Source organism: Bufo bufo, chromosome 2, assembly GCF_905171765.1.
Source record: "Bufo bufo chromosome 2, aBufBuf1.1, whole genome shotgun sequence".
Lineage (NCBI taxonomy): Eukaryota > Metazoa > Chordata > Amphibia > Anura > Bufonidae > Bufo > Bufo bufo.
In genome coordinates this window covers 748,811,634-748,839,530 of record NC_053390.1, presented here as the reverse complement: position 1 = coordinate 748,839,530, position 27,897 = coordinate 748,811,634, and the positions used below count along the sequence as shown (strand labels likewise).

Here is a 27,897-nt window from a genome sequence, read left to right as displayed (position 1 = left end):
TGAAAGTCAGTTTGAAGACAAAATTATTGGTTAAGTAAACCCTTTGAGGTACTTATCCTGTTCTGAAAAAAAAGTGTTCCTAAACAGCAGTACCAGGGCAACTGGACTAAAAATGCAAACACCCCCTGGGAAGATCTTCTACATACGCTCTCTACTCATGATCCATGATCTGTGAGAAAGTTAAACATAGTCAGCTCTTTTCAGCCCCTGGGCCTTTCCCCTGACCATATATCATATCATGATCTGTAGAGATGACCGGAACAATTCTAAAATTCAAAAATCTGATCAAACTTTCCAAAAAAGTTCTCATTGTAACAAATTTGTTGTATGTTGTATGATTCAATTTGGGAGAATCGAGAAAGAAAGGGAGAGAGAGAGAGATAAAGAGAGAGAGAGAGAGAAAGCGAGAGAGAGGCTTTTCCAGGGTTATTGAAGCATCTTGATTGGGTTCAAATTTATTTGGACCACAAGCAAATTAGAAAGCCAATTTGGACTGGAATCTAATTTTTTTGAAATTTGCCCATCTCTAATGATCTGTAATATCTCTTGGTAACTACTGATAGAGGTGTCGTTTAACCATAGTTACACCCTGTTTCTAGTAGAGTACAAGCGCAGTACAACACTAAACAATTCTGCAATATGGTTTTTGGAAAGTTTTTGTATTTTTGTAAATTTGAGTAATTTGAAATTCATTTGCACCCCATTGTGCCATTTAATAAAAATCATTGTAATTAGTATAAAACTAAGAAAATATACATTCTCAAATATTTTAGGACACATGATTATTTGCCCCAGTGATTGCGCAGTTCGCAGATTATTAAAAGGGTTTTCCGAGATTTTTTTTTACTGATGACCAATCCTCAGGACAGGTCATCAGTATCTGATTGATGGGGGTCTGACACCCAGGACCCCCACAATCAGCTGTTTGAGAAGGCAGTGGCTCTCCTGTGAGCGCTGAGGCCTTCTCTCTGCTTTTCCTAGGCTGAGTGATGACACATGTAGTTCATGTGTAACGTGGCCCCGGAGCGGCTAAGCCCTATTAAATTGAATGGGGCTGAGCTGTGATACCAAGCATAGCCACTATGCTATCTGTACGGAGCAGTACTTGGTAAAATGCACAGGGGCGTCACTGCTTTCTCAAACAGCTGATCCGCAGGGGTAGCAAGTGTCGGACCCCCACTGATCAGTATAAAAATCCTGGAAAACCCTTTTAATGTAGCCTTTATACCACTGATACATTTTAGTGCACTTTTAAAGAAATTAAGTGTTTGGTCTCAGAATAAGTCTGGCCACACACTTTAGCTAGCGGCTGGCTGAATGCTTCTTCAGCCCACAGTTATGCCTCCTGACCCCACTATTCACATGCGCCAGCAGGTCAGTTGAGTGTGCATGAATTCACAATAGGGAAAGGGGAATCAGTTGCTTTCAGATACTTGTAGCCATCACTTATCTCCCTTAAGAACATAGATTTGGACATGTTGAAATACAACATATCTGGCCCTTATACTGGGTCACCGCCAAACACATTAGATAGTAGGCCGGTCCTGACAAAATCATCAGGTTCGGCTTACATTCATCTAATGTGTATGGCACCTTAACACTATTTTTGGGAGGTGTTGTCCAATGCAAACAAACAGATGATAGCTGTCATTGTATTAGATAAAGCTGGGAATAGATACTAGATTATAGGTGGCTGGACCTGCCAATTTTTGCCATTTTTGGATCCGACGACTATCTAATGTGTATGGGTAAAAGGATCCATCACAGCGCCCTGGATCATTTGTTCTTCTAGGAGTTAAGGAGCATGTGTCAGCATGATCAACCATATTAAGCCTGGCATATTGCTTGATAGGGTTGATACTGCTGAATAAAACAATACTTTACTTACAGTATGTTTCTAGGTAGCAGCAATCCTGAGATATAAGCATTATCTTCTGAGCAACAAGGGACTGTCCAGAAGACTTGGAGCACTGTTATCCTAACTTTGATCTCCTCTGTGCACTCTTCACTCCCCTCTATGCACTCCCACTACCCACTTTGACAGGGCTAGAGCTTGGGAAGCGGCATCAGATACAGTGCTCAACCGCCCAGTTACTTGGCGCAGAAGCAATAATACAGGCCTAAATGAGATGTCTAACCACGTCAATCCCAGTGGAAGGCAGAGAGCACAGAGGGAAGGAAGGTGTGCACCGAGGAGATGGGTGTTAGGATAGCAGTGCTCCAATACTTCTGGCCAGCCCCTTGATGCTCAAAATAGCTATTTAGCAGAATAATGAAAATGTCAGTTCTGCTACCTAGAAGCATAAGCAGGGTATCATTTTAATAAGCATAACGAACTCTACCAGGCAATATGGTTTAATGTGGTTAATCGTGCTTTTTAAGCCACCGCCGGAAGTGTCCAAAAGCAGTTTGTTCCCTCTCCCTATTGACATAAGAGCATACTTTATAGCATACTTAATTTCATTAGGGGATGGGAGGGGTGTCAGGAATGATAGCTGTTGGCCAAACCCAGGAGCAGCAAACAGCTATTTAATGCACATGGCATGAAAGAAGTGCCTACTGTGTGCACTGGTTTTCCTATGTGAGGCACTACATCATTTTGCAGGTACATATTAGCCAGACTTCCATGACTAATTGTGAAGATGAGATTGGAGTCACAAACGGGAAATGTGGAATATGCAAATGAGATTGTTTACGGCAAAACAAAGGCAGAATTGTTCTGACATCTTCTATAGACTGTAGGAAGTACTGAACTCAACACCTCTAACTTTGTATTTCAGACTCTCCGCGCCAAATGTTCTTACACATTTGTCTGCAATGTCCAATAAGCATTAGAAATGCATACGGAATATTTAGAGGAAATTTCAAGTCTGTTCTTGTAAAAGCTTTGTACTGTGCTAGTAAATTCTAATATATGATCTATGATATGGAATTATTTATCCTTACTTCCTTCCTGTGCTCCATTTCTATAAAGTTAGGAAGGTGGGACTCTCATTTCTTCACGTGCTCATTTAGTTGATTGCGCTAGTTGTTGTCCAGGAATAGAAAAAAGGGCCCGAAAGAGCACAACTCATCTCCACTCAAATGAATGGACCTGAGGTCTAATACCAGTTACATGCTATGGGCAAGTAGGGTGCTCGTTCTGATTTAAAAAATCCACTTCTGGGCTACCCATTTAATTTCAAAGAAAACTTAAACTTTCACATTTTCCTCTTGCCAGAAAATAAATACTTATAGATTGGTAACACCCAACCATATTGAACCTATATAAAACTGACCACCAACCCCTCCTGTACCATTCTTAGCAAAAAGTAAAATAAAGAAAGCTCAAACTGACTGCCCGTGGTATATCCGATATGATCTAGCTAATGATACATCATGTGACTATCGGTAGTGCATTCACTTGTTTAAGCCAAGCAAAAAGTTGCTATTATTTAAAAAAAAAATACAAAAAATTGAAAAATTCTGTTTGGAGTGTAGACATGCATTTATTTATTTTCTGCAACACCATTAGTTTCAAGCTTTAAATTAAAGCTCTGATTTTTTTTTGATTTTTTTTTCTTATATATCTATAATAAATATTCATCTTTATATAATAAATATATTTTATTGGTTTATTTTTTAAGAAAATAAAAATGTTCCTTCTTAAGTCCTCGTCGTTTCCTGGTTTAGCCAACGGTTGCATGGAAAGTACATGACAATTAACAAATTATTTGTAACATTGTACATTTCAGATATCACAAAAAGTTATAAGCATTCAGGGAAAAAAAAAAAAAAAAGAGTGAACGGTCAATAGAACCATTTATACATACAGCATACCTTTTTTTTGAATGCATACTTTAACCAAACGATGGATTCCTTAGGTATTCCACAGTCTTGCTTTGTGAAATTCATTTTTGTAATAAGGCAAGTATGAACTTAATACTTTAAGAGCAGTTTACATGTCTTTAAATGTATATATAAATGGTTTTCAAGGCTCTCCAGTGTTTCCGATGCGCGTCACTTGAAGCTTCTTTCATAATTTTTAGCCAGCAGAGTCGCTCTATACACACTTATTAGAGTGACTCTATGCAAAATTGTCCCACAATCACATTTTCTAGCTCTTTATGACAGATATTTTTCAAGATCGCAGCTGAGGTTCACAGGAGGAGTGTGCAGTGACCTGTGGATAAATAGAGGTCTTTCAGTTTCAAGTTTAATTATCCCCAATGAATGAGGACTGGCAAAATGATATGAAAATTATAAACACCTGAAAAAATATTGCTTGCTGTGGTAGATAGCATTGGTATTTCCAGCATCATTAAAGGTAAAATGTATTGCACTGAGCAAAATGAAAAGATGCCTATCCGTGTATTTGCCTGTCAATAGGTTACATAGGGCACCTAGCTGCAGATAAATTATAATTACCCGGCAGCAGATAGAACAATTTAGGATAACAAAATCAAGGACTGCATTGCAAATGCCAGCAGATGAAGAAATTATGTAGAAATGTTTTCAACAACTAACAGATTTATAAAGGAATATCAGCCTAAATAACTAGTAACACATATTGGACATGAAAAAACGTAGAAGTAAAAATTGCAAAAAGGTTGCAAAAATCTAGGAAATTCAAAGTTGTATTCTTAATGTAAAATGGTATGACTATATTATATCTATATATAAATAAGACATAATACGATAAGCATAACTATACCATCAGTTATAGAGCAGGAGGAGCTGAGCAGATTGATATATAGCTTTGTGGGAAAACTTGTAATTTATACCTCTGCTTTTTCTGAACTTAATACCACCCTCATGTACAGCTATCAGTGACTGACAGCTATCTCTGTATACACACTTACACAGAGAATGCTATCAATCACTGATAACACCTCCCTGTGTGCAACTATCAGTGACTGACAGCTATTACCCTCACCTACAGTGTCCTTCTCCCATACCATGTAGATTGTAAGCCCTCACGGGCAGGGCCCTCTCTCCTTCTGTACCAGTTTGTAACTCGTCTTGTTTATGCTTAGTGCAATTGTCTGTATTATGTATGTATACCCCTTATCATATGTACCGCCGCTTTTGAATGAATGGCGCTTTAATAATAAATAATAATAATCTCTGTATACACACTTACACAGAGAATGCTATCAATCACTAATAACATCTTCCTCGTGTACAGCTATCAGTGACTGACAGCTATCTCTGTATACACACTTACACAGAGAATACTATCAGTCACTGATAACACCTCCCCCATGTACAACTATAAGTAACTGACACCTATCTCTGTATGCACACTTACACAGGGAACGCTATCAATCACTAATAACACCTTCCCCATGTGTAGAGCTATCAGTGACTGACAGCTATCTCTGTATACACACTTACACAGAGACGGCTATCACTGATAACCCCTCCCCGTGTAAAACTATCAGTGACTGACAGCTACCTCTGTATACACACTTACACAGAGACGGCTATCACTGATAACCCCTCCCCGTGTAAAACTATCAGTGACTGACAGCTATCTCTGTATACACACTTACACAGAGAATGCTATCAATCACTGATAACACCTCCCTGTGTGCAACTATCAGTGACTGACAGCTATCACTCTCACCTACAGTGTCCTTCTCCCATACCATGTAGATTGTAAGCCCTCACGGGCAGGGCCCTCTCTCCTTCTGTACCAGTTTGTAACTCGTCTTGTTTATGCTTAGTGCAATTGTCTGTATTATGTATGTATACCCCTTATCATATGTACAGCGCTGTGGAATGAATGGTGCTTTAATAATAAATTATAATAATAATCTCTGTATACACACTTACACAGAGAATGCTATCAATCACTAATAACATCTTCCTCGTGTACAGCTATCAGTGACTGACAGCTATCTCTGTATACACACTTACACAGAGAATACTATCAGTCACTGATAACACCCCCCGAAGGACAACTATAAGTAACTGACACCTATCTCTGTATGCACACTTACACAGGGAACACTATCAATCACTAATAACACCTTCCCCATGTGTAGAGCTATCAGTGACTGACAGCTATCTCTGTATACACACTTACACAGAGACGGCTATCACTGATAACCCCTCCCTGCCTGTGTGCAACTATCAGTGACTGACAGCTATCACCCTCACCTACAGTGTCCTTCTCCCATACCATGTAGATTGTAAGCCCTCACGGGCAGGGCCCTCTCTCCTTCTGTACCAGTTTGTAACTCGTCTTTTTTATGCTTAGTGCAATTGTCTGTATTATGTATGTGTACCCCTTATCATATGTACAGCGCTGTGGAATGAATGGCGCTTTAATAATAAATAATAATAATAATCTCTGTATACACACTTACACAGAGAATGCTATCAATCACTAATAACATCTTCCTCGTGTACAGCTATCAGTGACTGACAGCTATCTCTGTATACACACTTACACAGAGAATACTATCAGTTACTGATAACACCCCCCCGAAGGACAACTATAAGTAACTGACACCTATCTCTGTATGCACACTTACACAGGGAACGCTATCAATCACTAATAACACCTTCCCCATGTGTAGAGCTATCAGTGACTGACAGCTATCTCTGTATACACACTTACACAGAGAATACTATCAGTCACTGATAACACCCCCCCAAAGGACAACTATAAGTAACTGACACCTATCTCTGTATGCACACTTACACAGGGAACGCTATCAATCACTAATAACACCTTCCCCATGTGTAGAGCTATCAGTGACTGACAGCTATCTCTGTATACACACTTACACAGAGAATGCTATCACTGATAACCCCTCCCCGTGTAAAACTATCAGTGACTGACAGCTATCTCTGTATATATACACACTTACACAGAGAATGATATTAATCATTGCCAACACCTCCCCTGTGTACAGCTATCAGTGACTAACAGCTATCTCTGTACACAAACTTACACAGAGAATGCTTTCAATCACTGATAACACCTCCCCTGCGTACAGCTGTCGGTGACTGACAACTATCTCTAAATACACACTTACACAGAGGATGTTATCAATCACTTATAACATTTCCCCTGTGTACAACGATCAGTGACTGACAGCTATCTCTTTATACACACTTACACAGAGGATGCTATCAATCACTGATAAAACCACAGGGTACAACTATCAGTGATGGACAGCTATCCCTGTATACACAATTACCTAGAATAATATTAATCACTGTTAACACCTCCCCCGTGCACAATTGAGATCTAAATGTATAAATGTCATATTGTACTGATTCTTTTCCAACAAAACTATATAACAATCTGCTCAGCTCCTCCTGCTCTTTAAAATGCTGCCTGCAGATTACACTGCAATATGTGGTGACAGGTTCTCTTTAAATATGGTCTTCGAAATCAAAGGATGCTGACTATGGATGGTACGATTACTAGCATCTTGACTGGTAAACAACGGATTAAAAGGATTAATATCACTTATGCAAATGTTTTATATTAGAGATAAGTGAATTGATTTGTCTTATCAGCAGGTGAAGAAGCACCTACTTGCCACTAGATTAACAGGGCCACACATTTGGCCCGGCCCTGACGATTTCCTGCCTGAGCCACTATCAGACCAAGAGCAGAGGCTTGGCTTCAGCTTCAGTGCAGTATAAATTCATTAGAATCAATTCACTCATCTCTACTTTATATTTTCTCTATTATAAAGCTTCACGAATATCTACAGGGATTCTTTACTGTAAGAGCAGTAAGAGTTTGGAACTCTCTGCAAGAAGAGGTTGTGATGGCTGATTGATTGAACACGTTCTAGAGGGGGGTGGATGCCTTTATTCAATGTAAAAATATTTCAGGATATACTGTAGGTACTAGCTTTCTGGAAATGAGTCTTAGATCCAGGGATTTATTGTGATTGCCATATTAAGGTATTTTTTTCCTCCCCTAATATGCGGCAATTAGCATCCAAATAATAGTTTTTACCTTCCCCTAGATCAACACTATAGGATTATAGGTTGAACTTGACGGACCTTAACGTAACAGGGAACCCACATGGCTCTGTTTTTTTGGAGGCATAAGAAGGTTATTGTTGTGCCACTGAATATAAAAAATAATCATATACAGTAAGTCATTGGACCTCCATGGTCCGTCATACAACCTCCATGAAAGGGCTCTGCCATGTGCAATGAGTCTTAAATCTCTTGGTACAAAGCTGTATCGTAGTTCCGTGCAGAAGCTGTATACATAGACTCAAGGTGGTGATTGCGTCCCATCCTTGGCTCTAAGTATACTCTATATGCACAGAGACACAATACACCCAGGTGCATGAGCCCGAGGACCTATTTTTCTAATAAAAGGCACTGTCTTATACTGTATAAGAGTTATTTTGTACAACACTGGTATAGGGCTTTCAATTCAGATGTGACAACAAATGTGCTTTTGCTGAGTGACAAAGTAAGAGGCAGACCGGACGTGACAATCAGTGCTGAAAATTACAAATGTAACATATTAGTGCAGCATTTGGTCTGACTTTTATTTCTATTATCTTCCATCAAAACTTAAGCTGGCTATACGCATTAAAGAGATGTAATATGTATGCAGCAGCCTGACGGTCACCTGGCAAAAGAAGGATCGGCATATTGGATTTCAAAATACTGGATCCTTTCTGCCCCTTAAAGGGGTTGTCCACTTTCTGTCTACTGTTGACCAATGTGTTTGTAAGATGACTATATGGCACTAACAAAGCCTTTGTAGAAATTCTGAGCCATTTTCTATATTTCACAAGGTATCCCCCCCCTTGTTTGCTAAGTCTTTTGTGCTGTCCACATAGAGGTCTTGTCCATAAAAATGTCTGTTGATGGAGGGCAAGTGACCAGGGAAATCACCTCCATGTGATGTCTCCTCCATTGAGATACACTGGACCTGCCATCTGCACTTTACTGCTGGGAGTTTAGTGCAGGTGCAGTGTGTTTGAATGGAGGAGGCTTAGTGATGTGTCTGGGCCATCAGAGGCCATCTTATGGACAGGACCTCTATATGAACAGCACAGAAGATTTGCCTAAGGGCTTACGCACATGCGCATATGGCGGGTCCGCAATACATGGGGCACCGGCCGTGTGCACCCCGCATCACGGATGCGGACCCATTCACTTAAATGGGTCTGCAAACCTGGAGATGCGGTGCGGAAGCACGGATCGGAACCCCATGAAAGCACTGCAGAGTGCTTCCGTGGTGTTTCTGGCTGTGCCTGCGCACCGCAAAAAAGTAGTGCGGACCGTCAGATGTGGATTGCGGACCCAATTCAAGTGAATGAGTTCCGCGATCCACATGCAGCTGCCCCATGGTCCGTGCCCGTGCATTGCGGACCACAATTTGCGGTCCGCAGCACAGGCACAGAGCCCTTACATGGCTTACATGGACATGGCTTATGAAATATATCAAACAGCACAAAATATCAACAAGGCTATATTAATAAGTGCCATATAGACATCTTGCATAGACATTGTTCACAATTAGTGAGAAAGTGGCCAACCTCTTTTTATATAAGCCACAGTTAGTGGCTATGACTTATTACCCTCTGCTCCCTACAATAACAGGTTTATGATCCAGCTGGGAAAGATGATGCCAACCTACAGTTATCTAATGGGTATGGCTAAGTCACTTTATGATCATTGGGGTCCTACCTCTGGGACCTCCACCAATTTTAAGAGGAAAGAGCTGCAGCCTTAGTTTAGCATTGAGCCCCTACCACCACTGCTGATCCCTACCACCCAACAGTTCAGGGAACTGCAGCCAGTCCATTCACTGGAACCGAGCTGCACTGCAGTCCCCTTCGCATCAGGTGGTATTATCCTAAATCTACAGCCACTTTATTCTCAGGGTTGATGGAGGGGCCACCACTTTACAAGATGGGAATTGTCTTTACATTACAAAGGGTGACATGCTGAGGATTTAAAATCTACACTGCATGTCAAGTTATTGTGGAAAATGTTTGCAGTGTGTGAATAAGATTTGTTAAAATCTCATCCACTTTGCTGCTAATATAAATGCTGCTGATTTTCTGCATGAAAATCCACTACAGAAAGTCTGCAGCATATATTCCATGTGTGACCGTACCCTTAGAGGGAGACTACCATAAAAAAAATAATCATCACATATTAACAGTCTATATGTGCATATTCTATGTATTTTTTTTTTAAACAAAAAAATGGTGGATGGTTTTCTGGTTTTCTTTAGCATGTCAGATAGTTTGGTTTACCTCTCTCAGTCACACTATCACTGTGGCTCTCCATAGTGACTCATTTAAAGGGGTTATCCGACCCCTGAAATGCCCCTCCATATGCCCGGGCCCCTCACACACAATGTACTTACCTGAATCCCAGGCACCCGCGTTGCTCCTGATCCCCGCAAGGCCGCTGCTTGTTCTCCCCGTGCACGGATGAAAACATCTGGTGTCGAGGAAGGGGGGGATAGCCAATGGCAGGCGGAGACAGGGACAAGCCTCCCTAGCATCGCGGGTGATGCTAGGGAGGCTTGACAACCATCACCGCCTGCCATTGGCTGACCCCCCTTCCCCCCCGCGCGCTACCGGATGTTTTCTTCTGCGCACGGGGAGGAGCAGCGGCGGCCTCGCGGGCTTCAGAAGTGATGCGGATGCCGGGAAGCCAGGTAAGTTGTTTGTGTGTGAGGGGCCCGGGCATATGGTGGGGTATTTCAGGGGTCCAATAACCCCTTTAAAACATCATACAATACACTAAGCAATGCAATGCTCTTCTGTGGGTATCTTTATCTAGGTCTATCAAGAGAGCAATAGAGCTCTCATAGTGTCATCCCAATTCTACACCTACTGTCATTATGAGGATTACCTTTCAGATAACATAACATCTCACAGCAGCAGTAACAATGGGTTACCTATCTATACAGATGGTCTTGTGCTAACTGCTACAGAAGGACAATATTTAGCATTTAGTTTTCAAGAAAAACTTCCCTCAGAAGTATTCTTTAACATGTGATTTTGTAAATATCTCAAAACTAGCAGAGTCAAGCATTCATAGAAGGCTATGTATATCACCTGCCGACAGACACTCCTTATAGAAAATACATATAACATTGATCCCTCCCTACACTCTCCAATCCATTGGGTTGATATCTGGGAACAGTATGGTACTGTAGAGATGAGCAAACATCTTAAATTTTAATTTGGATCCAATTCGGCGAATCGGCTGGATGATTTGATTGAGGTCCAAATGAATTCAACCTGAATCAAAAGTGCCTCAATTGCTTGTAAAAGTTTCTCCCTATATGTCTCCCTCTCGTCTCTCTCCTTGATTGTCAAGAATCGAATCAGATAAAATTTAGATTAGTTAGAATCAGAATTTTCAAAAAATGAGGTTCAATTTCTGATTTCTTTCAATTTGCTCACCTCTACTTCCAAGCGGTTCTTTGACATCAGTTGAGTGTGGTGCCACTTTACCATAAAGAACCCTGAAGAAACTTCTGTCCTCAGCAGAGAAAGGGATACCCAAGATTTCCACAGCCCTTCCTGATTTTTACATCTATGGTCTTGATTTGCTTGCCTATATTTTGGATGATATTTAGGGATTTTTTTTAGAACCAGTTACTAGTTTTCCATGGATATGGACTCAATTTCTAATATTGTTTTTTTCCAGAAAAAAATGAATATTGTGAGATATTGAGAGGTCACAGTATAGGTGCTTACACGAAGGAAGCATTTCTTTTCTGGTTGTATGTAAAATGGAATAAACATCTTTATGAAATATGAATATGCTGTGTACTGAATAGAATATTAGGGGAAAAGATCAATGTACCCTGATCAGCAGTGAAACATCTTGGCCTAAATAATGCAAGTTGATCGCTTTCATATTTATGATCACTACAAGACAAAGCACAGATCATAAACCAACCACGAAATCATATAAATAATGAACTGTCCATCTATGAAACAGTTTAACATGGCTTATCAATAATGCATTGCTGTGCAAACTTTCATCTTTTAATGTTTGGATCGCATTGTTATTGTGCTTTTATTGATGAAGAAGTGTGTATTTTTACGCTGCGGTATGCCCGCGCTATACTTTATGACATCTGGCTGCTGATTTCCACACCCTAATAAATAATGTAATGTGGAGCTTAGCAGAAAGCAAACAGAGCTTGCAATTTTCCAATGTTAGTAGAAAATTTATCTCATAGTGATAAAAATATATGTGACCTTATACTCTAAGGGTGGCATGTATCATCTTCGCCGGTGATAAAGTTTACAGTGCAAATAAAGGGATTCAAGTATCAGTTGCCTTTTTCAATTCCATTTTATGTTACTTTTTTTTTCAGATCACAGGGGAAATTTAAAGTATAAATGTAAAATTTTAGCAATAATATATAAGCATTGGACTAGCTACAGATTATGCTCAGTGTTAAGATTTGGCCTAAAATGCTGCAGGGCAGTGGTGGGGGCTATGACGGGGTGGGGATGATTGCTTGCTTGTCTCTCATCTCTGTGGGTTATCATTCTAGATCAATACGGATACATGATATATAGTCTTCCAGAGAAAACAAGTGTACAGTTTCTCCAAAACCTCTCTGTTTTGAACAACCAAAGGCTGGAACTTAGCTAAAGTGACATGGTTTGGGCTGACTATGCACATTAGATAACTTGTAGCCAAATGTTTTTGTGGTCCGACAGCTATTTTTATTGACCTCCCCCTATACATGTACACTCTCAACTTGGCCAAGCTTGCATGTGGGGAAAGTTTGTCAATGGGGAAAGCTGCTGCCTCACACCGGCCTTGAGAACAAAATAATTAGGCATGTTGAAATTCAACTGACTAACCCTTCTTTCCCGTTACACCTGCCATCTGGGAACAGTAGAAGACCCACATACACAATAAATACCTGTCCGGTCTCAGCAAAATCATCAAATATCTAATGTGTACAGCCACCTTTTGACAAGCAGTGGGGGGAATTTATTTTTTTGAGACCTGTGTTCTTGGATCTGAGCCTGTGAGGCTGTCCATTAATGTCATCAAGGTCTGCCAATATCAGAAGGATTTGTTAGCAATCGGTGTGTATCGGGGTGTTCCCATACAGCAGATTCAGGGGTATGATAGATTTCAATCTTAGCAATGGTACTGAGAGTGAGGGTACCAGGAGTGTCTGGCAACTTGTCTTCTCTCTCCATTAAAGTGGTTTTCCCTAGCTTCTTGGGGACACGTAATTGCTAAGACCCATCAAATGGCTGCAGCAATGCACGGGACTCGGTCCATGCAGGAAGTTTACATGCAAGAGCAAAAGTGCAGTAAAGACAGCCTGGGACCCACAGAGCCAGAACCAAGTGGTTGTGAGCAGGTAACAATAGTTGCCTTTTCTGGTCCCTCTGTGTGTAGAGGGGAATTTAACCAAAAGGTGAATCGTGGACAATTAAGTATTGTGGAAAGTTCTACATTTAACATTACACAAGTAGAATAGGCTAAATATCTCAAGGATGTTGGTAGACTCTGAGGACACCTGAGGAACCATGGTGCACTGGCAGTCGGGGACACACAGATACAACTGAATGTTGTGATGGCACCAAGCAACTGACCCAGGGCACAAGCGCCCATCGCCAAGTGCTAGCAAAGCACCTGATGTCACCAGAACCTAGACAATTCAGCCATTACAATGTCCAACACATAGCATAAGCTGTGTGTGCACTCTGAAGAACATAAGTAGCACATTACAATTATTATTCTGTCAGTTCTGCTGTAATGATAGTTAAACTTTTACGGAATACATGACACTATTTTTTTTTTTACAATTTGAGACATTTTTACACTTGGCCTTTCTGTAAAAGTATTTCATATAGGCAATTAATTTTGAAGCTTAAAAGTATATAGTTACTTATAAAAATGGATTTGCTTCAATTAATTTCCAAGAAAGTATATAGTTCCATATAAAAATGGTTTCACTTAGTTTCTACGAATGTTAATATTTTAATGAATCTATAAAGACTAGTCAATAAGTAAATTACGATGCATCGGGGGAATTTAGTACTGAAGATATGCCCTGGAAGAGCTCACAAGTACGAAGAATCTGAACAGTGTACTGAAATAGAGCAGCTTTTGTTTAAGGGTTTGATCTTCACACTGAATTGTAAGTGATCTTATCCTCAGAGAGGAAAAGAAGACGATAAGCAGCTATGGCTATGGTGGATCCTGAAGAGTCTAAGCTCAGAATTTTCTTTCATGAGTATGTGACTTGGTAGAATAGCAGGGGAGGGAGTCAAAAAGACTTCCACTGAGGGAACATATATGATGAAAAAAAAAACAACTCATAAAATTAGCCAGGCATGCATAAAAAAATAGCTAATAGCTGCTCCAATCTTTTGTTGGAGTTCATAACATTGGGAAAGAAAGTCTAATTGGTGGCTTTATAGACACTATTATGATGTAATGTCATCCGTGTCTTGAAAAGTACCTTCAATCTTCCCAGTCAGGTAAGTCATTAGCAAAATTTGTACCGCCAAGCAAGTCTATACGTAATTGTACAAACAATTACAGTGCAGGATTATGAAGCTGCACACATTTTTTATTTAGCTGTTGGATCAGCTCAAAAAATCTTCTAGTGATATATATTTTTTAAATTCCTTAACATGTCCAGAAATTCAAAAACTGAAGGTTAATAATAATGACTTGTCAGCTCAAATGATAAAAATATGAACAACAAAACAGCCCCAGTGTTTGCTCCGATGATTTGCGAATGATCTTACCAGTAAAAAGTTGACAGGAGCACCAAATTGCTCATCAAGTGGTATAAATTGCCTCTATTATCCCTACAGGAGTATTGGCGCTGTGGGGAAATCTGATGTCAGTTGACTTTGCTGGATACAATAACATATTAAAACTTAGAGTTTTGGAAATATAAAGAAAATGTGAAAAAACAGAATTAAGAATCAGGGTACGGCCATACATTAAGGTTTCCTGATTTTAGATGCCAATACCAGGAGTGAATTTCAAAAAGAGTAGGCATTGTATCTGTCCTTTGTACTGTCTCTCGTTTTATGATTCACTCCTGATTTTGGCTTCCAAAACTGTATCAGGAAACCTGATCGTGTGGCCCTATCCTTAAAATGACACTTTCCGGTGGGAAAAATGTTAATATGTCATATCCACATATCAAAACTTTTGATCCATGAGCTTTGAGTGCTGAGACCTCCATGACTGGTAGAATGAAGAGAGAGAAGCTCTTACATAGTGTGGGCACTCTAGTCACTGCAGGAGACAGCTCCAAAAACTTTCTATTGAGCCTGTCTGTTGCACTGAGAAGACAGCATACTATGGGAGTGCTTCTCTCTCCTCGTACTAGCGATCAGTAGGGATCTCAGTGATTGGACCCCCACCAATGAAAACTTTTGATATGTCTCTGTGACATATTAAAGGTTTTCCCAAAGTAGATGGACACTGTACGGGGCAAAATAGTTCCAGAAATGTCCATACATGTATTAAATATATTTGATTTCCTTTATGATATTTCATTAATTTAACTTAGAAGTAAAGAGGACCTTTCACCTCTCCTGACCTGCCTATTTTAATAGCTACATGCATTCCCCACGTACTAATAATTCTGGAGCATCTATTCTTATGGCTCTATGTTGTGCCATTAATTTATTATTTGCACTAGAAGTTATGAATGAATTGCTATTAGCCTCCTGGAAGGGTACAGAGGGGAGGTAACCAGTTGGGGGTGTGTACCTGCACAGAATGACTCTATCCAATCAGTGCTGCCATTTTCAGACTGTGCAGGTACACCCCCCCAACTGGTTACCTCCCCTCTGTACCCTTCCAGGAGGCTAATAGCAATTCATTCATAACTTCTAGTGCAAATAATAAATTAATGGCACAACATAGAGCCATAAGAATAGATGCTCCAGAATTGTTAGTACGTGGGGAATGCATGTAGCTATTAAAATAGGCAGGTCAGGAGCGGTGAAAGGTCCTCTATAAAGACACTTTCAAAATTTACATTAGCTTCTCTGCAGCCCTATTCTGTAACTTTTAAGTGTGTATGAAGGGTTTGAAATGTCATTTTTATTTTCCTTTTGCCTGTGCAAAGTTTTGAGGAAAAGTGCTCATGAACATACTTTTTGAGAAAGTGTCAGATAAAAAGAACATGAATTATTCCTTCTTTACTAAATGCATTTTTTAATATCTTATTACTAAAGGAAAAGATAATAAGAAGCAAAGGTTAACAGATTTACATAGTGAGAGTCTTCTTTAATACATGAGGATTGTCAAAGAATGTGAGAACTCTGAGAACTAAGATATGCCATCTCCTACAGGCATGAGCATCACAGACAAGTCATGACGTGATTTAAAACTGAGCTAAAACTAAGAAAGTGTAGAGTAGTGAAGAAGTGAAAGGTAAAAAGTCTCACGGCAAACACCCAATTTGAGCTGTCCGTATTCCCTCCTTCTCGAGGATGAATGTCACTTAGGCCGGCCTTATGTGTGACCCAATGCGGACACAATTGAATACAATAGAGGCGGCAGAGCTACAAGAAGAAGCTTTACTAGTCTCCTCTGAAATGCAGGCAACACAATGACATGACTGTGCCATCTGTGTCGTCCCCACAGGTGCCAGACCACAAGTAGAGAGGCAGTGGCCTAACTAGAAATGACTGGGCCCACTTTCACTCCTGTGGATGGTCAGACGAGGCCCGGCAGCCACTCCGTCTGTTTCCTACATTGTCACTATATATAATGTTGTGGTATAATACTGTTGAGGGGGCCCTGCCAATACAATATTTTAGTCCTCCTCCTGTATGGGCCCCTTCTGAGTTGGGGCCCCAAAGCAGCAGCTTTACCTGATCCCCCTATAGCTACACCCCTGTAGACAGGCTGGATGACAGTGTGGAAACATTAAAGGGTGAATATTGTAGACTGCCATGGCAAGGGCTTCCTGTTTTTTTATATAATTTATGGCCCAGTTTGCGGCATACATTTATTCAGGGGGAGTATTGGGGGCATTTTTTTTTATCATCAGGGGCACAGATCAGGGAGCAGAAAAAATATATTTTACTAATCATTTGGTAAAATGGAGGGTGGTTTTTAAACATCTAGGGGGCATTGTGATTACATTTTTTTATTTAAGGGCAAATGGTGGGAATTTTTTTTTACAATCAGGGGGCACATTCTTAACTAGGTGGACCAATATGGTCCTGTTTTAATCTGTGGGACCGATTTTGCAGTTTTCTAATCAGGGACACAGGGAAATTTTTTAAATCAGGGGCAAAGTGTGGGCATTTTTTAACATCCTTTACCTGATGTTGCAGTCACATCAAGTTGAATAAATCGTCTAACTCTAGACTCTTGTTGACTGCAGCTATCAGGCAAACACACTGTCAAGCATAGCTTCAGTGCACAGTAGACCTCTATTTTTGAGGTGCTCCACTGCCTGTTGACCTCTATAGTTCAGTGCAGTCGTTCTGTCCTCATCAACCCTCAAACAAAGAAAATTCTGACCAATAGGAAAGTCAAGTCTGCATTGTATATGTCATCCGACCTGTTCAGATCTATTGACATGCACACCAGTAGAGGTTCCCAAACTTGGACACGGTCCACTGTCAAATATCACTGGTGGCACTGAACCATGCTGAATATTACTGGTGTCTCTTTCCCCAATGTAAATGGCCAGTAACACATTTTAACATACAGTGAAGTTATAATATCACTGGTACTACCCCCACAATAGTATTCGGAACCAATATCAGAGGTGACACATGAAGAAGGCCTGAGAACCACAAATGCTGATCAGGGAACATAGCCTAAAGGTTTCTAAGCGTGGACAGATCATGGATATAATCAATGGGAATTCAACACTTCTCCAATTTTTGTATCTCTTAGGACAGTGCAAATAAAAGGCATTTTCCTTATATGTTATTTTGTTTTCATTTTATTACAGGTGATTTTTTTTTTTTTCTGGAAAAATCAAAATGAATTAAAGCTACGTCTTTTTTACTGTAGGTTGGGTTCAGTCATACCCAGCACCAATAACAATGAAACACAGATGTACTGAGAATAAATGACTGCGAGCGAACACAGGGCTAGGCCTTCCAGGTGTTCACACGACACCACCGCAGCAATCTACAAGTCTACAGCCAGTCCTCCTTAATTATAACAGATGGAAAGTGTTCTCACATTTGTTTTTTTGGATTAAAAGTGGAATATGGAGGCAAAAAATGGACAAGGGCTGAATATAATTGGAGTTGAAGTCATCGTGACCTGAACAGCCGTTACCAATTACAATATAACCTCAGAAAGAAAAGGAGAACAATAAACATCTAGTCTGGTATTGTGGGCTGTGCAATACAATAAACTTTCATCATGTCCATGTTCATAGAAAATATTTTTTTTGGGGGGGGGGGGATTTTTTGCCGTTTTACTTTTCCTCAGTACTATGCCAAATAATATTGTCCTTCTGTAGTAGTCAACAAAAATGATAAGACCTCCTATACAGACAGGCAATCCATGGTCAGTTTATTTCTGCTGTGAGGGGAAGTTGTTATCTGAAGGTTAATCGTCATTATAATAGTAGATTGTACGACAGCACTATCGTCCTTTTGAGAGACGTAGAGCGCTATTAGTGTAATGTGCGATGCCACGAGTCACTCATCCCCCCACTCTCTGGCTGGAGTGATGGCCTGACAGAGAGTTAAGTGAGGCCATTTGCTATGCTAAAAGTCTAAATAAAGGAGGAGGTTAAAGAGCCAGGACAGGAAGTAAAATACATGGAGTGACTTGAAAAAACTACATGCACAAAAACATTCACTGCTTTTTATTTAAAAAATAAAAAAAAATATATATATACATTGAATATTCACTTATTTGCAGGTGGATAACGTGTTAAAGAAAATATTGCTAAAAGTGTCCCTTTAAGGCCTCTTTTACACGACCATGGCTCCGGATGCGTTCAGGGTGCGTTTAGTGAAACTCGCACCATTTTGCAAGCAAGTTCAGTCAGTTTTGTCTGCGATTGCATTCAGTTGTTCAGTTTTTTCTGCGTGAATGCGATGCGTTTTGATGCGTTTTTCACACGCGTGATAAAAATCTCCTAGCAACCAACAGTGAAAAACGCATTGCACTCGCACTTGCTTCCGGATGCAATGCGTTTTTCACTGAAGCCCCATTCACTTCTTTGGGGTTAGGGCTGTGTGAAAAACATAGAATATAGAACATGCTGCGATTTTCATGCAACGCAGAACTGAAGCGTGAAAAAAAAAACGCTTATGTACACAGACCCATTGAAATGAATGGGTAGTGTATTCAGTGCGGGTGCTATGCGTTCACGTCACGCATTGCAACCGCACGGAAAACTCGCTCGTGTGAAAGGGGCCTAAGTTGGCCATAGACATAAGATAGTTTCCAGACAATAAATAATATTTTTCTACTGAATATTATCCAAAACTCCATGTACATGCCAATTCAGCAAGGTCAAATGGGCATTTTAATTATTTGTACAGGAGAAGGGAGATAAGCAATTGACAGACACCTCTGACTGGAAAGTAAAGGTATAAACTTGTTGCTCCTTGTTCCATCCACACTGAGGGACCGACATCTTTAGCCAGCTCAGTTTCTACAACTTTAATTGATTTCAATAGTTACTGTATACATTTCTATGCACTGAGCGCCCTCTGGTGGTGGCTGCAGGCAGCCAGTTTTATAATATGCTGTGGTAAAGGAAGCAGGAGATGAACGGATGAACAGATTTATGCCAGCTTTCTGGTGTAAATACACTGATCAAAAAAATAAAGGGAACACAAAAATAACACATCCTAGATCTGAATTAATTAAATATTCTTCTGAAATACTTTGTTCTTTACATAGTTGAATGTGCTGACAACAAAATCACACAAAAAAAAAAAATGGAAATCAAATTTTTCAACCCATGGAGGTCTGGATTTGGAGTCACCCTCTAAATTAAAGTGGAAAAAGACACTACAGGCTGATCCAACTTTGATCTAATGTCCTTAAAACAAGTCAAAATGAGGCTCAGTAGTGTGTGTGGCCTCCACGTGCCTGTATGACCTCCCTACAATGCCTGTGCATGCTCCTGATAAGGTGGCGGACGGTCTCCTGAGGGATCTCCTCCCAGACCTGGACTAAAGCATTTGCCAACTCCTGGACAGTCTGTGGTGCAACGTGACATTGGTGGATAGAGCGAGACATGATGTCCCAGATGTGCTCAATTGGATTCAGGTCTGGGGAACGGGCGGGCCAGTCCACAGCATCAATGCCTTCGTCTTGCAGGAACTGCTGACACACTCCAGCCACATGAGGTCTAGCATTGTCTTGCATTAGGAGGAACCCAGGGCCAACCGCACCAGCATATGGTCTCACAAGGGGTCTGAGGATCTCATCTCGGTACCTAATGGCAGTCAGGCCTCTGGCGAGCACATGGAGGGCTGTGCGGCCCTCCAAAGAAATGCCACCCCACACCATTACTGACCAATGCCAAACCGGTCATGCTGGAGGATGTTGCAGGCAGCAGAACGTTCTCCACGGCGTCTCCAGACTCTGTCAGGTCTGTCACATGTGCTCAGTGTGAACCTGCTTTCATCTGTGAAGTGCACAGGGCGCCAGTGGCGAATTTGCCAATCGTGGTGTTCTCTGGCAAATGCCAAACGTCCTGCACGGTGTTGGGCTGTAAGCACAACCCCCACCTGTGGACGTCGGGCTCTCATATCACCCTCATGGAGTCTGTTTCTGACCGTTTGAGCAGACACATGCACATTTGTGGCCTGCTGGAGGTCATGTTGCAGGGCTCTGGCAGTGCTCCTCCTGTTCCTCCTTGCACAAAGGCGGAGGTAGCGGTCCTGCTGCTGGGTTGTTGTCCTCCTACGGCCTCCTCCACATCTCCTGATGTACTGGCCTGTCTCCTGGTAGCGCCTCCATGCTCTGGACACTACGCTGACAGACACAGCAAACCTTCTTGCCACAGCTCGCATTGATGTGCCATCCTGGATAAGCTGCACTACCTGAGCCACTTGTGTGGGTTGTAGACTCCGTCTCATGCTACCACTAGAGTGAAAGCACCGCCAGCATTCAAAAGTGACCAAAACATCAGCCAGGAAGCATAGGAACTGAGAAGTGGTCTGTGGTTACCACCTGCAGAACAACTCCTTTATTGGGGGTGTCTTGCTAATTGCCTATAATTTCCACCTGTTGTCTATCCCATTTGCACAACAGCATGTGAAATTGATTGTCACTAGTGTTGCTTCCTAAGTGGACAGTTTGATTTCACTGAAGTGTGATTGACTTGGAGTTACATCGTGTTGTTTAAGTGTTCCCTTTATTTTTTTGAGCAGTGTACATTGAGAAATGTGTTGTTCAGTATGAGGACCATATTTTCAAGCACCTGTTTCACTTTTTCCAACATAGAAGTCAGAGAAAGTAGGTGAGGTGGTAGGTGATTTTTTATTAAATTTTATCTTATTAAAACATTCTTTCTCTTAATAAAAAAAAAAAAAAGTGAATTTGTCAGAAATCTTGGTTGTGCTTTATGTTTCCAGTTGCCTGTATTTAACGCATATGTACTGGGAACCTGGAAGGGGCCAAACTAAGCTGTGCTATGGAGCCCTATGATATCTGTGCATGAGACCCTACACGGTCACGTACTGTTCCGTCAACAGATCATCAAACCTGTTTGCTAAGGTATTCTAAAATGCTTTGCATATTGTGCAAGTATGCTACAGAATGTCTAGAATGATGGTTAAAGCAAGATCAAGCCTGCTGCTGTCATTTCTGTTCTGTGAAATAGATGTGACTACGCACTATACACGCACATGTACCTGCTTATGCCAAATACTGAAATGTCAAGGGACTGTATAGACAAAAAAATCACCCGGGTTTCTGTTTTAAAGAGATTGAGAAGGTAAGTAACATAATCAGATGCAATGATAAAAATAAAAAAAACATAGAAAAGACTGAAAATAATAATATATATAATATAATCACAATCTAAGAAACAATGTCAGCTGTAACTGTGATAGTAAAGGTATAATTAGACCAAATCATTAGACTGATGACTACCCTGATTAGTAGACGTCAGAATGGAAATATATATATATACGTAATATCTATTTCATAATGGTCGTCAATAAGTATATTTAGGGTATGTTCGCACCATGTCAAAACTGCTGCAGTTTCCGCCATGGTCTTTCATTTTGAATGCTGCAGTCCCTATATCTTTCCATGGCACCTACGCTATTACCGTGCCTAGAAAGGACATGTACCTTCTTGGCACGGTCTGGAAAACCACACGTGAAAAATCCTCGGCTGCATGAACTGTGGCATGATCTCAATGGGAAGTGGTTTCAGAGCAGATTTGGTGGAGTTTTCGGCACCAAATCTGGACTGAAACCCCGTGCTAAAAATCCGCTTTATGAACCTACCCTTACAACTGTTGATATTTCACATAAAGCTTCCAACCCGTTTGCAAGCGCACAGATAATAGGAGCAGAAAGAACGAAAACAGAAGAAATACCTTAGGCTCTGTTCACATCTGCGTTGGGGGTTACGTTTGGAACAGAAGCCATAGGGCTGTGACCGATCCGTCACATGGCTGACACCATGTCAATGGACAACCCTGGCTTATAATGGAGTCCATTGGGTTCCGTCACGACGTGCGTTGTGTGACTACAGGCAGTGTTAAGTTTCCATCAAACGTGATGAAATTTGTGACAGACGCTCCTAATTGAGCAGCAGATGTCAACCTCAGCCTTAGGCTTCAGTGGTATGAAAATAATAAAAATAACCAAATATTACTAATTTCCGTTACTTTGATTATTCATTACGATATTGTTCAAAAGACAGATGCAGAAATATCTTTGGATAGGGAATTCTTTTCGATTCTGCTAAGACATTAGTAGAATTTGCTTCTTCCGTTCATCAAAAATATAAAACACCGTAAAAAGCTAATAAATAATCAAGAAATAAAAGAATGAAAAGAGACAGGCCAAGCATACAGTACATTTTTTGCGAGGTAACCTAAAAAAAAAACTTATAGTTGTATCCGCAAACTGGAGTTATAAATAAGGGATGTAATTTTTGACATGCAGGTCAGTCAGGGACAGGCTAGGATGTAAGAACCTAGCACATCTCTCTCGTCTGACAGTAATTCTATAACTGTATTCTTTGTCTCTGCTTTACAAATAGGACCATTATTTCCCCTAGTATCAATGCATTGGATTTCTAGAAATCTATAATACACAGCAGTTTCTCAGCTGTGATACAGTAACAATGCCAGGCTGTGTAGTCTTGTCCCAGCTCTCATAGGGGATGTCTCAAAAGCCTAATTAAAAAGTACTGCTCTAAGTGTATGTGTGATTTATCATCCCACGGCTATTACTATAACACTGCTTACTAGATGGTAAAATAGTTCTGTTCGCTAATAAATATGCATGCCGAGTATCTGCCTTGTAAAATTAATGATGTGCATAATGCAGCAGTATTTTTATCAGACCCTGTTCACACTGTGTTCACCCGTTAATTCTGGCATATGCACTCCTTGACAAAAAAATAATAACGCACCCAGATAGAAGTCGGATTGCTGCAAAACTTAGCGTACGGTTATGTCTCAGGTAGATATGCAAATGATTACAGGTGTGGTCTGATTAGACACTGGGTCCTGCTACAAGAGGTTATTAAAGTGCTTCCCCGTGGCCTTATAAAAAGGCTCTCAGAGGCTACTTTGGGGTAGTGTACCTCTTGGTGAAAGATTGTTGACTGTTAGAAATGCTTCTGTGACACACTTAAAGACATGTTGCCCAGTTGACAGAATCAACACATCACTTGACTGAAAGAAGCAGGATGGTTGTTCCAATAACTTTTAAAGGGGTTCTGCAGTTTGTTATCTCCTCTGGATAGATCATCAGCATCTGATCGGCAGGGATCCAACACCCGGGACCCCCGCCGATCATCTGATCCATCAACAAGTGCGAGCAGCCTCCACAGTTTCCTTGTCCACCATCCAAACAGGGGGCACCTTCATTACATGTCTATGTCTCTCCTGGACCTTTTCCGGGCACTTAGCAGAAGAAAGTTTGGTGTCATAGCACCCATTACCTTTCCTGTCATTGACAGCCAGACACCGTTGCCTTTGTTTGCAGTGGTGTCATGAATGTGAAGCCTGGACTGTTAGAGGCTGGAACCGCATCATCATTAATGATGAATCCAGGTTCTGTTTGGTTTCTCACTACAGTAAAGTTTGAGTATGGAGGCTCTGTGGTGAGCAATTCAACCCTGCCTTTGCTATGGAGTGACACATTGCCCAATTGTTGGTGTCATAATCTAGGGAGATATTGCATATGACAGTCGGTCACCCCTAGTAGTGAGAAGAAGGACACTAACAGCTCAGTGATATGCGCAGAACATCCCTCGGCCACATGTCATGTCTCTCAACTTTGGAAAATGGCAAAGAGGGACAATATGTGCGCCGTGCATCACGCCAATTCTTTTCATACTAGGCCACGCCTCTAACTCCTCCCAAAGCATCATTACTGACTCTGTCAGCTAGGTGAGTATAAGTTCCTTTACTTTTTGACAGCAAGTGGAGCCCCTGGGACAATTTTTGTCTTGCGCTTCAATATCCATTTAAATATTAGCACATCATTCATGGGATTATAGATATTTTAAGGTCCAAATTGAACCAAATAATAAAGTTCTGGTCTAATGTACAGGTAGAAACCATACAGATAGTTTGTAAATGTATTAATGCACATTTATGCATTCAATCCCCAGGTCAAAAAGAGGGACAATTAAGGATCAAAGAGGGACAGAGGGACTTGGGTCCAAAAGAGGGACGCTTGGGAGGTATGACATGTGTTGCCCCTCGTGGGAGGGCTGGCATTTTTCAGCAGGATAATGCTCACCCATACACAGCAAGGGTTTCCCAGGAATGTCTCCAGGAATGTCTCCAGAATGTCTCCAGAATGTCTCCAGGAATGTCTCCAGGAATGTCTCCAGGAATGTCTCTGGGATGCCGGGTCACCAGTTTTATAACCAATCGAGCATTGATGGGACCAGATAGGACGCCAGCTTCAGCTACCTATGAGTGTGAAGGATCTACAGGCCCAGCTGTAACGTCTGTGGGCAAATGTACTGCAGCATACCATACAGAACCTGTATGCCGCCATGTCCATCTCATCCTGTCCAAGCTAGAGGCGGCCCAAGGAATTAAAGCCTCCTTTCAATTGTACAGTTGTCACACATAGAAAGTTTCATTTGACTCCCAACAACTCCTTCTTGGTGCATTATTATTTTTTTTGTGAGTGTACGTTGGCATAAAATGTACTGCAGACATATGAAATTGAGTCTGGCACAGTGAAAAAAGTTCACTTTAAAGCAGTATTCCCCTCTGGGATCCGCTCCTATCTCCAGAATGGGGTCGAGTTGCACCCGGCCAGAAATGAACAGGTGCATGACTCTCTCTATTCACTTCAATAGCACGTCTGAAATAACCGGGTGAGAACGCTCAGCTATTTCTGGAAGTGCTATTGAAGATAATGGAGACAGCCTTGAATGTGTGGCCACCTCTCCATTCCATGAGTCTCATTCTAGAGAAAGGACTTGGATCCCAGAGGTGGGAACGGCATCTGTCGGACATTTATGCAGTATCCTGTGGATATGCCATAAATGTCCCAGATCAGACAACCCCTTTAAGGTGCTATATGGGTTTTTTTTCTAATATAATTCTATTTTATGATTGCATGTTTTTTAATTATATTTCCTGAACAAGATTATGGGGCAACCATCTTCCCTGAGATCTATCTATCATTCTTATCCAGGGGTAAGCAACCTTCGGCAATCCAGCTGTTGTGAAACCACAATTCCCAGCAGGGTCAATTCACTTTTGTGGGAGCCATGAGAAGAGCAGAACAAGTATGCATGATGGGAGTGGTTGTAGTTTCACAACAGCTGGCGTGCCGGAGGTTGCCTACCCCTGTTTTAATCTGTCTAATCCTGCCTGTGATAAAGGGATGACAGCTGAAAAATGGGAATTGGTGTCTATTATTAATGCCCAACACGTAAACTGCAGGATGTTAGTATTTGTTAATAATATAGTGTCACGGAAAATTCTATATAATATTGCCAATTTTTTTATAAACACATTTAACATAAACACTGGATTTAAACAATAGGTCATATACATTCAGAAGCTTCATTGGAAGCAGCTCCTGGTTCTAGCTTACAGGAAAAAGTCATCAAGGAAACCCATGGTAAAGAATATGTTGCAAAAGGACCAATCATAAGTGGTTGTCTAAAGTAGTCAATCCCTTTAAATAGTTTTTCTTTTTCTCTTGGAAAACAAAAATCATGTTATTTCTATGTTCTATCTATGGGCAGCCATGTTGGCTGGTGTCTCCCGAATACCAGTGGTAGATAAAGGGCATTTGTCCACTGTTGTACTCATGCCACATCGACTTCCGAGAACAATTCATGGACAAATTTGATCTTGCATTAAAAGTTATACCAAAACAAGAACATACAGCATATACAGGGAAAAGGTATACAGTATATAATAGATATCACAAACATATACAAGGAGATATGCACAGACATTGTATAGTAATGTTGATTGAAATAAAATACACTATATTACATTTGTGGTTACATTTTCCAGGCCTAACATTAAAAGAGATGTTTACACATGAGCTTACAGTAAGCCACGAGAGACCAGACGTGCACGGCTCAAGCAAAAGAGTACTTTCATTATGTAGCGGAAAATGCTAATAATGTATATTGGTGCCCAAGAGAGGTTAATAGCATGCAGGGAAATAAAACCAAACAGAGTAGTAAGACAGAAAGACAGATTTATACCATTTCTAAATCTTAGCCCTAAAAACACCTTTTCTGTTACATACCAATTTTTGCACTTGATCCAGGTGATAAGGCCCACATGATGAAATCAAAACAAAAAATGTGACTGGAAAAAGAAAAGGTGAAGAGTAAAAAATATGCACACAAATGAAAAAAAGGAACAAAAAAAAAAAATCCATGTAAAATATATAGAAATGGCAGAATAAAATATATTATGAAGGAAATAAAAGATCAGAATTGAAAAATATATATATAACAAAATGACAATATAAAAATAAATAATGAAATAAAATAAATAAATAATGAAATAATGAAATAAAAATAAATAAATAAAATGGTAACACTTAAACCGGGTCTGGATACATTTAAGGAGCCAGGACAATATTTATCTTAGGCTTGATGTAACACTTCGGAGAGTAAAGGCTGTATTATACCGGCAGATTGCCTGCCAGATGATCACTAATTAGCATTTGTAGTAACGTTCGTTAGCGATGATCTGGCAGTGTAATACTGCCGCCAATTACCCGGGGCAATCCAAATATTTCAACAGGTTTAAAAATCCTTGTTTGCAGGCGTCAGATCGTGCTGTGTGATCACGATCTGTTGACGGCAAACAATGATTTAGTATAGGGGGAGCGATAGTATACCGATCGCTTCTCCCTATACTGAGGAGGAGATCGCCGCATGTAATAGCAGCGGTCTCCCCCACTAACGAGCAGGTGATTACCGGGAAGGAACGCTTCCCTCCCGGCAATCGCCTTCTTGATCTGGCTGTCGAATACAGCCATAAGGCATCATTCACACTACCTGTAGAATCTCTATAATATGATCCTTTCTGTGGACTCCCACTGTATCTCCATATGGCTTTAATTTCCTATACAATGCATTCGGAAAGTTTTCAGGCCATTTTACTTTCTTTCACTTTTTTTCAGGATGCATATCTGAGAAAAAACCAAGCCACGACGAGGAACAACCTGCCCACAGAGCTCAGAGACAGGATTGTGTGGAGGCACAGGACTGGAGAAGGGTACAAAAATTTCTGCT

The 27,897-nt window shown here is 40.7% G+C and overlaps 1 long non-coding RNA gene across 1 annotated transcript; it reads right to left on the bottom strand.

Annotated features, from left to right (window-relative positions):
- Positions 1-1,441: 1,441 nt before the first annotated feature.
- LOC120990289 lies at positions 1,442-26,962 on the bottom strand. Its single transcript, XR_005776398.1, has 2 exons — positions 26,898-26,962; positions 1,442-4,162 (listed from the first exon to the last, which is right to left on the bottom strand). It is a non-coding gene; the product is annotated as an uncharacterized LOC120990289 (long non-coding RNA).
- Between the last annotated feature and the right edge of the window lie 935 nt (positions 26,963-27,897).